This window comes from Mytilus galloprovincialis, chromosome 9 (genome assembly GCF_965363235.1).
Source record: "Mytilus galloprovincialis chromosome 9, xbMytGall1.hap1.1, whole genome shotgun sequence".
In the NCBI taxonomy this organism is placed as follows: Eukaryota; Metazoa; Mollusca; class Bivalvia; order Mytilida; family Mytilidae; genus Mytilus; species Mytilus galloprovincialis.
The window spans coordinates 23,530,173-23,545,745 of record NC_134846.1 but is presented as its reverse complement, the minus strand read 5'-3'; positions in this window follow the sequence as shown (position 1 = coordinate 23,545,745).

Here is a 15,573-nt window from a genome sequence, read left to right as displayed (position 1 = left end):
ATGCCGTTTCACCTGACACAATTTTTAAATTAGATACCCCAATGATGATTGTGGCCAAGTTTGGTTAAATTTGGCCCAGTAGTTTCAGAGGAGAAGATTTTTGTAAAAGTTTACGGACGACGGACGCCAAGTGATGAGAAAAGCTCACTTGGTCCTCTTGGCCAGGTGAGCTAAAAATAAATAATATAATGGTTATTGGAGATCTATCAGAAGATAACAGATGCAAAAAGCGGTGTGTGAAACAGAAAACAATATACATGGTATATGAGCTCACAAATTACACACGAAGGTACACTCTTCAATTTTTCATACACTTTATTTCATCAATATCATGATAAAAGTAAATTATAAATAAATAGGATGATGGACCTGTCTATATGTTTATTTGAAACCCGGATTTGTTTTCTCTCAATCAATTTGTGACTTTCGAACAGCGGTATATACTTCCCTTATTTTCGTCCGGCCGATCGGTGAAAAAAATTGCTCAAATTATGAGGAAAGCACCAATTTTTGCATGATAGTACCTTTTTGTGTACTGAGCAATATTAGCTATGGACCCACCCTCAAAATTCAATATGGCGGCTTATTTCAAGATAGCTGCCGCACGGTCTAAAATATTTTTCAGTATTGCACAAACCACAGTGGATTTGATGCTGGAAGCACAAAAATCAGCATATTTGAATGACTTTGTGCACTTAGCAAGATTGTTTTTATCTTTCGTAGAAATATAAACTGGCGGCTATTTTCAAAATGGCCGCCTTGAAAAATAAGCAAATATTCATTATTGAGAATTGCCCTGAATTATTGATGTATAGTGCCATTTAGTATCTGTCCCAGTTCTGTCTTTTTTATTTTGCCTTGTTTGTCATTTAATAAACAAAGAAGAAGCTTAGTAGCTTTCATAAAAAGCTGCAGTACTTAGTAGCTTTCATTAAAAAGCTGCACTATTTGTTGTCTTGGGTCACACATAAAAACTGTGATTTGGGATTTATCTGCCTTAAGATACTATTCAGTGCCTATCTTATTTCGGAGTCGCAATATCTTTTGCAATTTGAGATATTATACTGTGAATTGAGAATCATTTAAATACATATAAGTGAAATGGCAGGAATTGGGGACAACAAGGACAAGAACATTGAAATGGCAGAAATTAAATCACTTGGGGATATTGAGAAACCCACAGCCGAAGACTCTTTAACAGGGGACAGCTCAGAAATGACTATTAAACAATTGTACCAAGAACTTTTAGCAGATGGAAAATCTAATGCTCAAAGCACAGCTGAGATTTACCGCAATATAAAACAGAGCGAAGCGCGAATTGTGTTGGTATCTTTACGATTCAAGCTGAACAGAAAGAGGCAATGAATATTCATAACGAACAGACGGGAGCAATATCTCAGCAATTTCAGCAGTCTGACGACAGGATAGACCACAATGCTAGTTGTAGTTGCTTGGTGAAATTGATGGTCAGACCAATAAGATATTTATTGTTGTTGTGAGACGGATGGACAAGCTGACGACAACTAAGGAAGGATACACAGTTCAATTTAAAAGTGCATTTGAACAGCAGGAAACCTTCCAACAAATGGCATCTGTTGTAAATGAACTAGTGGATAATCGGAATAAAGAAGTTAAAATCCTACAATGGACACATCATCTAAACCAAAATTTGACCTTAGCCAGTACAACGCAAGTTTATCAAAAGTACACAACACATCCATGCCTTGGGTCTTTCCCCAATTGTAGTTCGCATGAACCATCAACCGCGCCAACTCTGTTGAAGGTGTCTTTACCTTAAGTCAGAAGTCCTATGTCAATGCCCTTGGCCCTGCATGAGACAGTTTAAATTATTCAACAACAATCTCTATTTAAGAACATACTATAAACCTCTAGTACTAATCAAGGATACCAACAAAGGCGTACGTGTCTTCTTACGCATTTTTGCAATCTACTATGAGTCAATAATATTTGGTTCAGAGCAGCACACCATTACATAAACAATTGGCTGCAGGTGGATTTTATCAAGTTTCTTCAATGCTGAATGCAGTGTCTACTGACGGTATCATCCCTCGTTAGCTCCTGTAACTCTAACAGGCTTCACAAAACAGCAAGCTGACTCCACTGACCGATCCAGGAAAGGGCAGAGGAAACCAAAAGGTGTGGCAACAGCTCTTCTTCAGACTCCTCATATGAGAGAGAATATACCCGATGGCAAGAAATATTGGGATAAGGGACCGGAGCTGAAGCCCACAGCTCCCAAAAATGCAAAAACTCAATTGAAGAGGATCCTTGAATTGGGAGTCGTTCATTTACCCATTTGAACGAACTGCCGGTAGATGACAATGGGAAAACAGGAAAAATGTGTGTAGGCCCCAGATTGCCAGGCCGATGTTGGCTTTGAGTACGCTCGCAAGGTAAACACAGATGATGATTCCAAGGCCTTAAAAAGCATTCATTTGCAGAAGCGCTTCAGCAAGAAAGATGAACAAACCAGATTATAACCGAAGCATTCGTCCGAGCTCGAGGATGTAATGACAAAGATTCGTCAAGGCATTTAATTATAGAGATGAACCCAGAAACACTCAACAAGGCGTTAAAAGAATTGAAAAACAAGTGCCAATTATGACAATCGACAAGTCTACTTTGCTCTGATGGCGCAGTATCACCGACCGATAAAGGAAATATGAACAGTCATTTGGATAATGAGGTGCATAACCTCACACAAATTGTCACAAGACTAGCTGTTGTTATACTTTCAACTAATCAGCATAACCGTGGATTAACAGATCAATATAACCGTGGTTCTTCTGATCAAATAATCATGGAAGATCACAAGTTCAATGGAAGATCACCTGATCAATATACAAGTGGAAGATCTCCTGGGCAATACAATCGCGGTAGATCGCCAGATAAAAATACACCCACGCTTTATACTTATCGATCAGCAACACCCTGACTAAGCTAGAGATCATATAGTCTCCAACGACAACGGTTAGCATCTCCACGGAGAAACTCAAGAAATCCCGGTTATTTCAGACAAAGTTCACCTTTACCAGGATACGGAGCAAATCAAAGTGCAACCCCAACATTGGAGTCTTTAAACAGCAAAGGGTCGGGCAAGTAGGCCAACGCAAGATTTCAAAGTCTATTAACCATGAAACATTACCTCATCACAAAATCGAACACAGGCCCACGGCTTCGTCCGATATTGTCAACAGACAAATAATTTGAAAGAGCTTAGAAGTACGAGGTACTACACATGACCAGAATGTGAGCATGGTCGTGGACACTGCTGCAATTGTAATATTAGTAAATGAAAAATTATATCCGGCAGAAAATTGGAGATTTGGAGAACGTAACGCTACGTGGTTTGAGTGAACTGCTTGTTATTGGGAAGATTATAAAGAACGACTCTCGACATTAATAAAGTAAACATACAATGGGATGTCTGCAAAGAGCCATTAACAGAACAGACGATGTTATACTTAGGCTAGATATTTGGGACACACTGATCGCATGATAAACCTGAGTACTCCCACAATTACCATCAACAATAAATTGCTAAATGCGGCATTTGTTAACAGTGGAAACGAGATTTTAACTCAGCAAGTTTGCATAAAACGATCCATCACAGTTCCTCCAAACTCAAAAATGACTGTTGCCATTACAACTAATAAAAGTGCTGACCAGGATTGCATTTTAGGACCATGCTCGCTGAATAGTTGCAAATTGGTTTCGCACGTAGTTCGAAAAAGAAATAGTTGCCACTTTACCATTTTAAATGATGACAATCGTCTGATCCGCCTGAAGAAAATTACACCTATTGATTAAATAGAATAATTTGACGATGTAGTGGGTACGGCAGATGAAAATGCGAGATGTGACATAAGACTTGGCATTGCAGAGACACGAGACAAGGTGCCCTCGGCTCTTCCTCAAAGCTCAGATGAGTAACCTACTATTCCACCACATGTAACTGACATATATTAACGTTCAATCGACTCATTTCAACCTACTTCATTCCAACCATAAAAACTGAAAGTGTTTAAAGTACAATTACAATAACCCATTACATATTGATTAACATTTTGAATTTAACTATTTGTTTTTGTATATGCAGTCCTATTTGCAAATCTATGTGTTATAGAAATAACCAATTATTTTTTTTATATTTTAATATTAATTGATATCAAATTCAACAACATGAAGTCTATTTTTAAAGAATCATTACTTTAATTTCCGAAATAATATAGAATACCTTTAGGAAAATCTTGATATTTATACCGTTTTTCTGCCATTTTGAAATTGGCGGCCATATTGGATTTTTCAGAGTGGGTTCATAGCTGAAATCAAAGGATATATATCCAAGAACTACTATGCAAAGTTTCATGCTTTCCTCATCAAGTGAGCATTTCTGCTCTATATCTGCACTAATCGGCCGGACTATTTGTATAACACCCAGTTTAAACAGACACTTAATGACGTGACAATTATAGCTTAGCGTAAAATAAACCAACACATGTTGTATAGTCCGCTTAAAAAGTCACTTATATGACTAAATTCGAAACAAATGTCCTAAATTATTACCTAACCATAACCGAAGTCGGTCTTTATAAGATTCAAAAATTTTGTACAGTACATCATTCATTCAATCCTTGGATTTCAAATGTAATTCCACGAATTTCAAAGTAGTGTGAGTGACCCAGGAAGTTCATCCTTTTAATGTGTATTTGATACTTTTTTAAACGACAACGATCTGCCCGAGTGATTACGCAAATTGCATTTTAAAGATTGAGGAGTTCCTCAATATTGCTTAGTTTGTATTTATTACTTTTAAAAAAAATTGTCATTCAAAATATATTTGATAATAGCAATTCAAAATAGAATATAACATAAAAATGAAAATCTTTTAAACACAATTTTAGAGAGGAACATCGTTTCTTAAAAGTGTCTTATTAAACGTTTTTGTTCTAAATTGTCAAAAACTCATTTGAGGTCCGATCTTGATTTGAATTTTAATGTGAAACTAAAAAAATATGTATACTGTGGATTCATTATAATGAATACCAATTTTCGTGGACTTCGTGGGTACAGGGAAACCACGAATTTTAATGTCAACGAATTGCAAATTTTCTGTATGATTAAATGCAGACTTTTGGAAAACCACGAAATCTAATATTCACGAAAATGCAAGTTTTCCTCAATCCACGAAAATTGGTGGCCACGAAAATAAATGAATCCACAGTAGTTATTTTTTCATGACATATCATTAAAAAGTTACTATCATTTGTATACACATATTAAAATCAACTTGCATTATTTCCCCTATATTTAATCGTAAGATGGTTTCTGTCAGATTTTCATATGTGTTTTCCAGCAGTGATTTCCCTTGTTAATACATTTCACAGTCATTGCAAGAAACTGACAACATTTCTGTATTAAATTTGGTCAAAAAATATCTTCTGTATAATTTTGATAATTGAATGAGTTTTAATATGAATTAATGTGGGAATTTCTGTTGGACCCAAGACTTGTGATAACATTAGTGACTTCCATCATTAGTTATTTGTTTCAATAGTAAAATATTCAGTACTAATTTTTTTTATAATTCCACCAATATCATGATAAAAGTAAATTTCAAATTAATTGGATGATGGACCTGTCTATATATTTATTTGAAATCCGGATTTGTTTTCTCTCAATCAATTTGTGACTTTCGAACAGCGGTTTATACTTCCCTTGTTTGTATAACACCCAGTTTAAACAGACACTTAATGACGTGGAAATTATAGCTTAGCGTAAAATAAACCAACACATGTTGTATAGTCCGCTATAAAAATCCCTTGTATGACTAAGTTCGAAACAAATGTCCTAAATTATTACCTAACCATAACCGAAATCGGTCTTTACCAGATTCAAAAATTTTGCACAGTACATCATTCATTCAATCCTTGGATTTCAAATGTAATTCCACGAAAGTAGTGTGAGTGACCCAGGAAGTTCATCCTTTTGATGTGTATTTAATACTTTTTTAAACGACAACGATCTAGATCTGCCCGAGTGATTACGCAGATTGCATTTTAAAGATTGAGGAGTTCCTCAATATTGCTTAGTTTGTTTTTATTACTTTAAAAAAAATGTTTCATTCAAAATATATTTGATAATTGTAATTCAAAATAGAATATAACATAAAAATCAAAATCTTTTAAACAAAATTTTAGAGAGGAACATCGTTTCTCAAAAGTGTCTCACCTATTCCAAATTCCCTAATTAAACGTTTTTATACGCCCGTCGTCTTTTAGACGGGGCGTATTATGGTATACCTCCGTCCGTCCGTCCGTCCGTCCGTCCGTCCGTCTGTCTGTCTGTCCGTCCGTCCGTCCGTCGTCCACACTTCGGACAATAACTCAAAAACACTTTCACCAATTACCATGAAACTTAAGTGAATTGTTTATATCTATTGACGTAAGCTCCCTTTCGTTTTTTTTAATTTCAGATTTTAAGTTTTGGATTTATGGGGCTTTATTCATAAAAAAAGGGGGATTTTTAACACTTCGGACAATAACTCAAAAAGGCTTTCACCAATGTCAATGAAACTTTGGTGAATTGTTTATATCTATTGATGTAAGCCCCTTTTCAATTTTTATAAATTTCAGATTTTACATTTCCGTGTTATGAATTTTTATGCGTAAAAAAGGGGGATTTTCCAATGTTGGGACTAACACTTTCACAAAATTTTATGCAACTTTGATAAATTGTTTATATCTATTGACCTTAATAATGCCATTTTTTTGTGCATTTTTATTTAATTTTTTTTTTTGGGGGGGGGGGGGGGGGTATTTGACAGGGCTCACACTATTTCTAGTTGATCATATAAATTCATTTAAAGCATAAAAGACAAGTTAAAAGAGCAACGGGTGTATCATGCGCTAAAGCGCAGCCCTTTATTGTTCTAAATTGTCAAAAACTCATTTGAGGTCCGATCTTGATTTGAATTTTAATGTGAAACTAAAAAAATATGTATAGTTATAAAATATTTTCATGACATATCATTACTAAGTTACTTTTATTTGTATACACATATTAAAATCAACTTACATTATTTCCCCTATATTTAATCGTAAGATGGTTTCTTTCAGATTTTCGTATTGGTTTTCCAGCAGTGATTTCCCTTGTTAATACATTTCACAGTCATTGCAAGAAACTGCCAACATTTCTGTATTAAATTGGGTCAACATATATCTTCTGTATAATTTTGATAATAGAATGAGTTTTAATACGAATTAATGTGGGAATTTCTGTTGGACCCAAGACTTGATAACATTAGTGACTTTCATCATTAGTTATTTGTTTCAATAGTAAAATATTCAGTACTATTTTTTATAATTTGTATTGTTATTTTTATATTATTTCGCATGCATGATTTTGGTATTGATAAAAACGAATAATGGGTAATAATCTAACTAATTATTTAAAATTGTTTTTGAAGTAAGGTCTGTTAATATTTAACATTCATTGCAAGGACTGAAAGAATAGCCCAAACGACATCATAATCATGATAATGTATGTAAAAGATTCCTAAGTATATCCCCAGTTATTGGTGGGGTTCGTGTTGCTCAGTCTTTATGGGGTTTTTATGTTGTGTCTTGTGTACCATTATTTGCCTTATTCTGTTATTGTCATAGCGTTGTCGTTTTGTTTTCGATTTATAAGACTTATAAGTTTGAATGTCCCAAACTCGGGTATCTTTCGCATCTCTTTTTGAATTGATTTGTCCTTACGCTTATGTTTGATTAGTAAATGAATTGCAAGTTAAATGATCAAACTATACTTATAACAACGCCCCCGCAAATGCATGACAAACTAATTTTGACTTCCACTTCCCTGACGATAACTTTTATAATTCTAAAATTACAATATTCAAATTATAAAATGTTTTTATTCAAATCGCTGATTTTTGTCTTCGTCTTCCTAGACGATATAATGCATTATGATCAACTATAATACTACAGCGGCGTTACGTTAAACGGTTGACTTCCCATTATGATCAACTATAATACTACAGAGGCGTTACGTTAAACGGTTGACTTCCCATTATGATCAATTATAATACTACAGCGGCGTTACGTTAAACGGTTGACTTCCCATTATGATCTCGCACAGTCGCTTTTAAATATCACTATTACATTGTCATTTATACTTCTCAAATTACACCGCATACCGACCTTTTTATAATAGAAAAGTTATTAGGACACAAGTTTGTCACGCGTTAAAATTTGTGTACTCTCATCGACATTGAGCAGACTTACTACACACGGAGGTAAACGTATTTTTCAAAATTACGAATTAAGAATGCAAGGGAAAATTTTGTGGAGGTGGTATTTTAAGGGTTTTACTTCAAACTATATGGGAATGCAAACTTTTTCAATTTTTGAATTAGAATTGTATACTAAATATCACAAGATATTTGACACCAACATCTAGTTTGAAAGTATATAAAGTTTTCATGGTATATTACATACTTTTTGTAGAGCAAGGGACTGTATTTCGGATGGATTTATTTACACTAAGTCTGTTCATGCAATTAAAAAAGATTAATTATATGTATTGAAAATAATACTAAATTTCACCACTGTATTCTTAAATGCACGTGGCAACCATATTCCCCAGTTTTAAAAGCGTTTTCCTTTATTCTGCGATTGCTCGCCTCTGTTACGCGGCTCCAATTGTAAAAGAATAAATTTTCAAAAGGTTCGGGTTATGAATATTACAAAAATGTACTGATATTCACAACATAATCGATAATAGATATCATATATATATATATGAATATACAACATATATAAATACAGTACATTACATTCTTTTACAGGTGGTAAACTCAGGTGATTACAGGTGAATTAATTTACTTATTTATTTATCAATTTTCAGCAGGATAAGTCATTTAATAATCCATAATGCACGTTAAGCATTTAAGGTGGCATTATACAAAGATTTTTTTACTTCAAACCTCTAACCTTTAAAATGCTGTTATTTTCTTAAAACTGCATGTAAATTGATAAAAGAAGTATATATGATAGATAAAAGAATAATCTTTTAAATTATTGCAAAGTGTTTGTTATTCAATCATTATGTAATCAATGATTATGCAATTAATGGCAACAGCTTGGTCATTTCTCCCTAATGAATTTAGCTCTATCATCTCTATAACTATACAGGAAATTTGGACGAAATCTTAATCAACGCAACAAGAGCTACTAAAGAGTGTTTCAAATTATCGCTATCGTAATCTATTCTCTCATAAATTTACATTCTAAGTGTAACCATCCTTACCACATGACAGTAGATAACGTTGATTAGGTGTAAAATTTGATCTATACATTCTATGCCAAATCTGAGACACCGTTTTGTAGATAATGGCTCTAGAAGCTACATATAATAAAATCAGCCCTTTCGGGTTATCCATGCTAATTTCAATTGAAAGAGGAAATTTCTTGTAAAATTGTGTAGTCACAGTTAACATTATAAATGATTACGTAATTATTGTAAAATACTAACATTGCATCAATTTGAATGTGTAATTTGTTAGCTATCCATAAATACCACTTTTGTAAATTTTCAAGCATTATAAAAACTGGGAAATTGCAGGTATAAAATCTTTGTATTGTGCTAACTTAAAATCGGAAGTTTATATAGTTTGAAATGAAAAAAGATAGCAAATCCATAGATTAAAAATATTGAGTGCAAACGTAAAATAGTATAATCCCAAAAGGGGGTCTATTGGAATGCGCTCGATATATATATACCCTTTTAAGCTTAAAACAGTCATCTTTTTAAGTTAGTTTTCTCAATTATGTTTATGTTATCTTAATAGTTATCAAAGGTACCAGGATTATAATTTTATACGCCAGACGCGCGTTTCGTCTACATAAGTATCATCGGTGACGCTCAGATCAAAAAAGTTATAAAGCCAAACCAGTATAAAGTGGAAGAGCATTGAGGATCCAATATTCCAAAAAATTGTGCCAATACGGCTAAGGTAATATATCCCTGTGGTAAGAACAACCTTAGTCTTTCGAAAAGTTTATAAGTTTTGTTACAGGAATTTATAAAACGACTGATATTCATGTCAACACCGAAGTGAAAATCATGTTTCCATGTATTTTCTGATAATTAATAGGACAAAACTAGTCATGTAGATTCCTCAGTTATATATTCCTTTCTTTGCTTCTGAATTGTAATTGGTGTCAGAGATGCATTTGGTGCTTGGTTCTTGAAGCGGGACAACTAGCAATGGGCAATACATGTGCTATAACAATAACCTTTAAAATACCTGGGACGTAAAACACTTATAACAAAAATACCGAGCTCTGAGATAATTCGAAACAAATTTAGAACATCCGATATTTTTTAAGTTTTTTGGTTAGAATGAATACCCTTCCTTCTTTATCAAAATGAAACAAAACATATTTATTTCTAAGTTCAGAACCCCATAAGATGACAGATACCAAATAAACTGGAAATATTTCTAGAAATGTAAAAAGGTATTAATAAACCGCGCCTTTTCCCTGTTTTAGCCTTAACTATGGTGGCCGGTTAAGGCCATTTCGCGTTTTCGCTTTTTCGCCTTTCATATTCTATAGGGCGAAAACGCGAAAACGCGAAACTGATTTCGTTTTCCGCCTTTGCGATTTCGTCTTTTCGCGTTTTTACGATATAAATGTTATAACATAACATTTTAAATAAAGTTGGAGAAAACACTATATAGTATAAGTCATTCAAATGATTTAAATTTTTATATATTTAGTTTAGCTTGTGTGAAAAAAGTTTAAAATTTAATACATTATGGAGATAAGACTTTTGTCAAATAAAACTTGGGACAGTTTCGCGAAGCTATCCTAAGAACTGTTATAAGATACTAGAATATCTTATGACCTGTCTTATGACTATATAAGATCTCGCCTCAAAACTATCGTAGGTTGATCTTAACAAAGATATCATTAACCTGTCGCATGTTCTTTTAATTTAAACAAAGAGACCTGAATTTATGGAAAACTCATGTAAATGTAGAACGTGTTTCCCATATATTACTAAATGCATTGATAAGGTGGCAGAAACCAGTTTTTTTTACAATAAATCTTTAGAATTTCATGGATTTATGATTTTACTTCCTTGAAAATTCATTCAAGCTTATATACAAATAAAATGCATGGTTTCAAGGAACTAAGATGTTTGCGTGCTTATGTAAATATATAGAAAACCTTTAAATGTGGGTGTCTGTCCAGCATGGAGATTTTAAAATTTATAAATGCATTGCAAATAAGGCAAAAAATGTGATGCTCTGATACCAATCTAATGCTCACCTGCAGAATCCTGCTAAAAGCCGACAAGAATCTTAGGCAAAATTCAAGAGATAAAAGATATTTAGTGAATTAGAGCCTTGTCCGAACCTATCCTTACCATCAAAATCTCAAGATATTTTTGTTTACAAAAAAAATGAATATTTCCCCCACTTTGATTGGATGCCGTCAAGTGAGGAGACCAAAATTTTGATATCTGATTGGACCTATATGTGAAGGAAATCCCCACTCTGTGTATGCAACTACTTACTTGTGTAGTACAATAGCCTAGAATTTACATTCATTTATTTTTTCAGTCCACATGTTGCAGTTATTTACCTCAATACTTAACTATAACAAAATTCTGCGTGGGACACTTGTTCTGGTACACAAAAACTGGTACCTGCCACCTAAATATTTCAAATTTTCAAAGATGGAAATTTGTTTATCTACAGGAGACACCAAGGGACATTGGATATACGGATGAAAGCGGTAGACAATCACAACAATCCTCCCCGTGTCAGAAACAGATTAACAATACAAATAGAGAAACTGAATCTGGTCAATTACCAAAAATATTTTAAAATTTCAAAAATATGATTTCAAGCAATAAAAACCAATTCTTCAGAGAACAATTGAAGGCCTTTCCACCTCGATAATAATAAATAAATTTAAAAAAGAAAACAATGTTAGAAAATGTCACTCCGTGTTGATGTAATGTGGTAAATCAAACTGATATAAAAAATAAGATTAATAGGTTTATGCAGAAGTCTTTTAAATTGTTTTATAATGAACCAGAAAGAATTTTAAGCAAAAGTCAAAATCTAGAACGTCAAATTTACCCTTGACCTGACCTCAATTTTGAGATCATAGGTCAGTGATCACAAATCAAAAGACACCAGGTCAATCACTTGTATGGTTGTGAAGAAATACTGATTTCAAATACATAAGGGGAGAAAACTCCAATAAGGGTTAACCAAAACTCTCCGACTTAAATAGGTTTAAGTTAGGCCTTCTTGTAAACAGTAATTTGGCAAACACATCATATTTACCTTAACAGTTTCTTTTAAATAACAATAACAAGCAAAGTTCAAAATTAATAACATGACTTTGACCTTTGGCCTTGAACTCAATTACCTTCAAATAGACACAGGACTTCATATCGAAAGACTGTAGGTCTTTACGACTTATAACGTATGAATTTATCCAGCATATCGCCTATCTTAAATTTTCAAAGGGAAATAACTCCCATATGATGTCTTCCAATCACTCCAGTTAAAATTAACCAAATAATTCTTAAGAGTAGACAAACAATGTGGTGAAAACAGTTTGTTAAAATATTTTACGGTTTTAGAGATATAGCGATAACAAGAAAAGTTGGACGCGGGGAGATAACTCCTATAAGAATAAGTGTTCGGTCACACAAGGTGAGTTTTGAAACCCCCATTACTGTACAACATCATTTGCCAAAAATCCATTCATATGTTGTAAGACAAAAAAGCATCTCAGACAGCAGAAGAAAAATAGATAATCAGAAGAAAAACTAACGGTTTTTCACAAAAAGTGGAAAGAGCTAATAATAATATCTTTATTTAAAGAGAGTAACTCATTTAGATTAAACCCATTTTGAATTAGGCTCTCTAAATACAACAACAAGATCAGCTTTTGTTAAATAAAAATAAAAATTCTGTCCAAAACAATGATTGTGTCAATCTGATTTCTGCCAAATCATCTCTCTGGCTAGGAACAAAACGACAAGGAAAGTTCATTAACCCAAAAGGGATATTATTTACTTAGCATGACCTTCCTGGTGCTTTGAATAAAGTAATTTCTGAAGTAATGCATCAAGCCTATCAAGGAGGTAAACGGAGAACCATGTCAGAAGTGTCAATTTCTACACCTTATATTGTAAGTCGTGTCATGGGATAAATCGTTTATCCTCCGTATAATGGAAACCCCAGATTATTGCAGACAGCCTTGATAGTATGACGCAGGTTATTCTTTAGTTTTATATGTTATGTCATGTGTACTGTTGTTTGTCTGTCTTTTTTTTATTTTTAGCCATGGCGTTGTCAGTTTATTTTTCGTTTAATGAGTTTGACTGTCCCTCTCAGTCTGGTATCTATCGTCCCTCCTTTAGGAACCAAGAAGTGCATAATCATTCTGATAGACAGGGAGTAATCTGAAAGCGTGATTGAATGTCGAACCTGCTGTACAATATTTTATTCCTGTATATAATGTATTCACTGCAACATCATCATCTTTGATTTCGGAACAAACAAACTCAAAGTAAGGAGATCCGTTAAGTTGGATTGGACCAGTAACACATATTGCATCTTTTTTTCTTTCTTTTTTTTTTATATAAGAGGTATATCTAGTATCGCATTACCTCTTTATCTGCTTTATGACATTGTAGGTAAACGAGGATCCAAGTAATGTAAAGAAAATGAAATTTGAAAACAGACAATAAAGACTATGCATTCGTCAAATGAATATGATCACGCATTACTGTTTAGTTTTTTTTATATATTCCCAACTTGATTAGGCTAGGTAGCAATATATTAGCTTCACATGCATATGCGATATACATTGTCCAACCTATTCGGTATGCAAGAACCATCAGACTTTATAACATGCGCCAGTGTCTGAGCAGAAAGTTAATGAAGCATGTTTATGTCAAAGAACATCTCGTCCTTTTTCTGATAACAATTCTCTGGTAGATACCAAGACCTTGTTGATAAGTATTCAATATCAACTTTAAACTAACACATGATGATATTGCAGAATAGATTCGAGATACTGACTTTGTTTATCATCTTAATAACGTAAACTATAGTTGTTTTATTTGTCTTTCTAAATAATTATCTTAATTTACTGTTTATTCTATTTTTTGTTGTTTCCCTTTAAGCGTGTCTTAATAAGTATACGCCCCGTCATTGTGTTATTGAGCCATAGTCAGGTTTTGAATTCTAGTCTTTCATTTTTGCTTATGTGATTTCTCTGTAGGTTATTTGGTTTTCTTTCTTACCATATTTTGTTTTTGTAGTTAAAGAGTATGACACAATGTTGACTGCAGTATCTATATTTTTGAAATTTTTATCTGTTATTTTTATTTGTGTTATTCACACATTGTTGTCATTATCATGAAATTGTATGCAACTCTTATCAATTTGAGCGGTTATGCTAGGTATAAAACAAGGCTTAACACGTTCGTTTACGTTTTTTTGTTTTCGAGAAATGAAAAAGGAAAATCTTTTGTTTTTCATTTTTTTTTTTTTTTTTTTTTTTTAATTTAGATTTTTCAAAACGAAAAACATATGGAGGCAAATAGACACGGATCCAGTCATTTAATTTTAAAGATAAGGAAATGCCTATTCCAAGTCAGGAATATGACAGTTGTTGTCCATTTCTTCTATGTATTAGAGCTTTGGATTTTGCTTTTTGGTTAGGGACTTTCCGTTTTAAATTTTCCTTGGGAGTTCCGTATTTATTTATTTTAAAACTGTTTCCAACATAACTTTGGAAAAACCAAGTGAAAATGTATTGCTGAGTATCAATTGCTATTAAAGTAGTGGGGTGAATGAACGCTAGCTTCACGCTAAACACTTATGCACAATTATGAATTAAACCTTCAAATATTCATTCGATAAGGTACAATGTAAAAGTAGCACGTGATGATATGGATATGTTCTCATTCAATCAACCTGAAAAATTGATAACTTAGATAGCAGTTTTAGTAAATTTTCATATACTGCAAACTCTATGTTAAACAACAAGGACAGAAAAAAACAATATGTTAAGTTTTTTCCAGATATTTCATATATGCCTTGGTATGTACTCAAATGTCAACTTTTAATTATACTTTCATTTAAAACAATTACCGTGCATTGTCAATAAAAGGACATTACTTTCAGATTGTCAAATATGTTTTTCAATTTATATATCTCTTAATTAATTTAAAAAAAATAAAAAAAAAATAAATAAAGTATTTTGCTCATCAGGTATATTTTGATTGGACTAAGAATATCTACATTGTATTTGATAATTGATTAATTCCTTAATAAATAAACGATGTATTCATAATTGTAAAGTAATATCGAAGTCTTTTTATGCATTTATGGGCAATGACATTATCTTTAAACTCATATATGAACAGATTTTTCATTTCACAAGGAAAAATAAAATCAATTTTGATCAAGACTTTATTGTTCCTTTATTTTCCGCGTTGTAATCA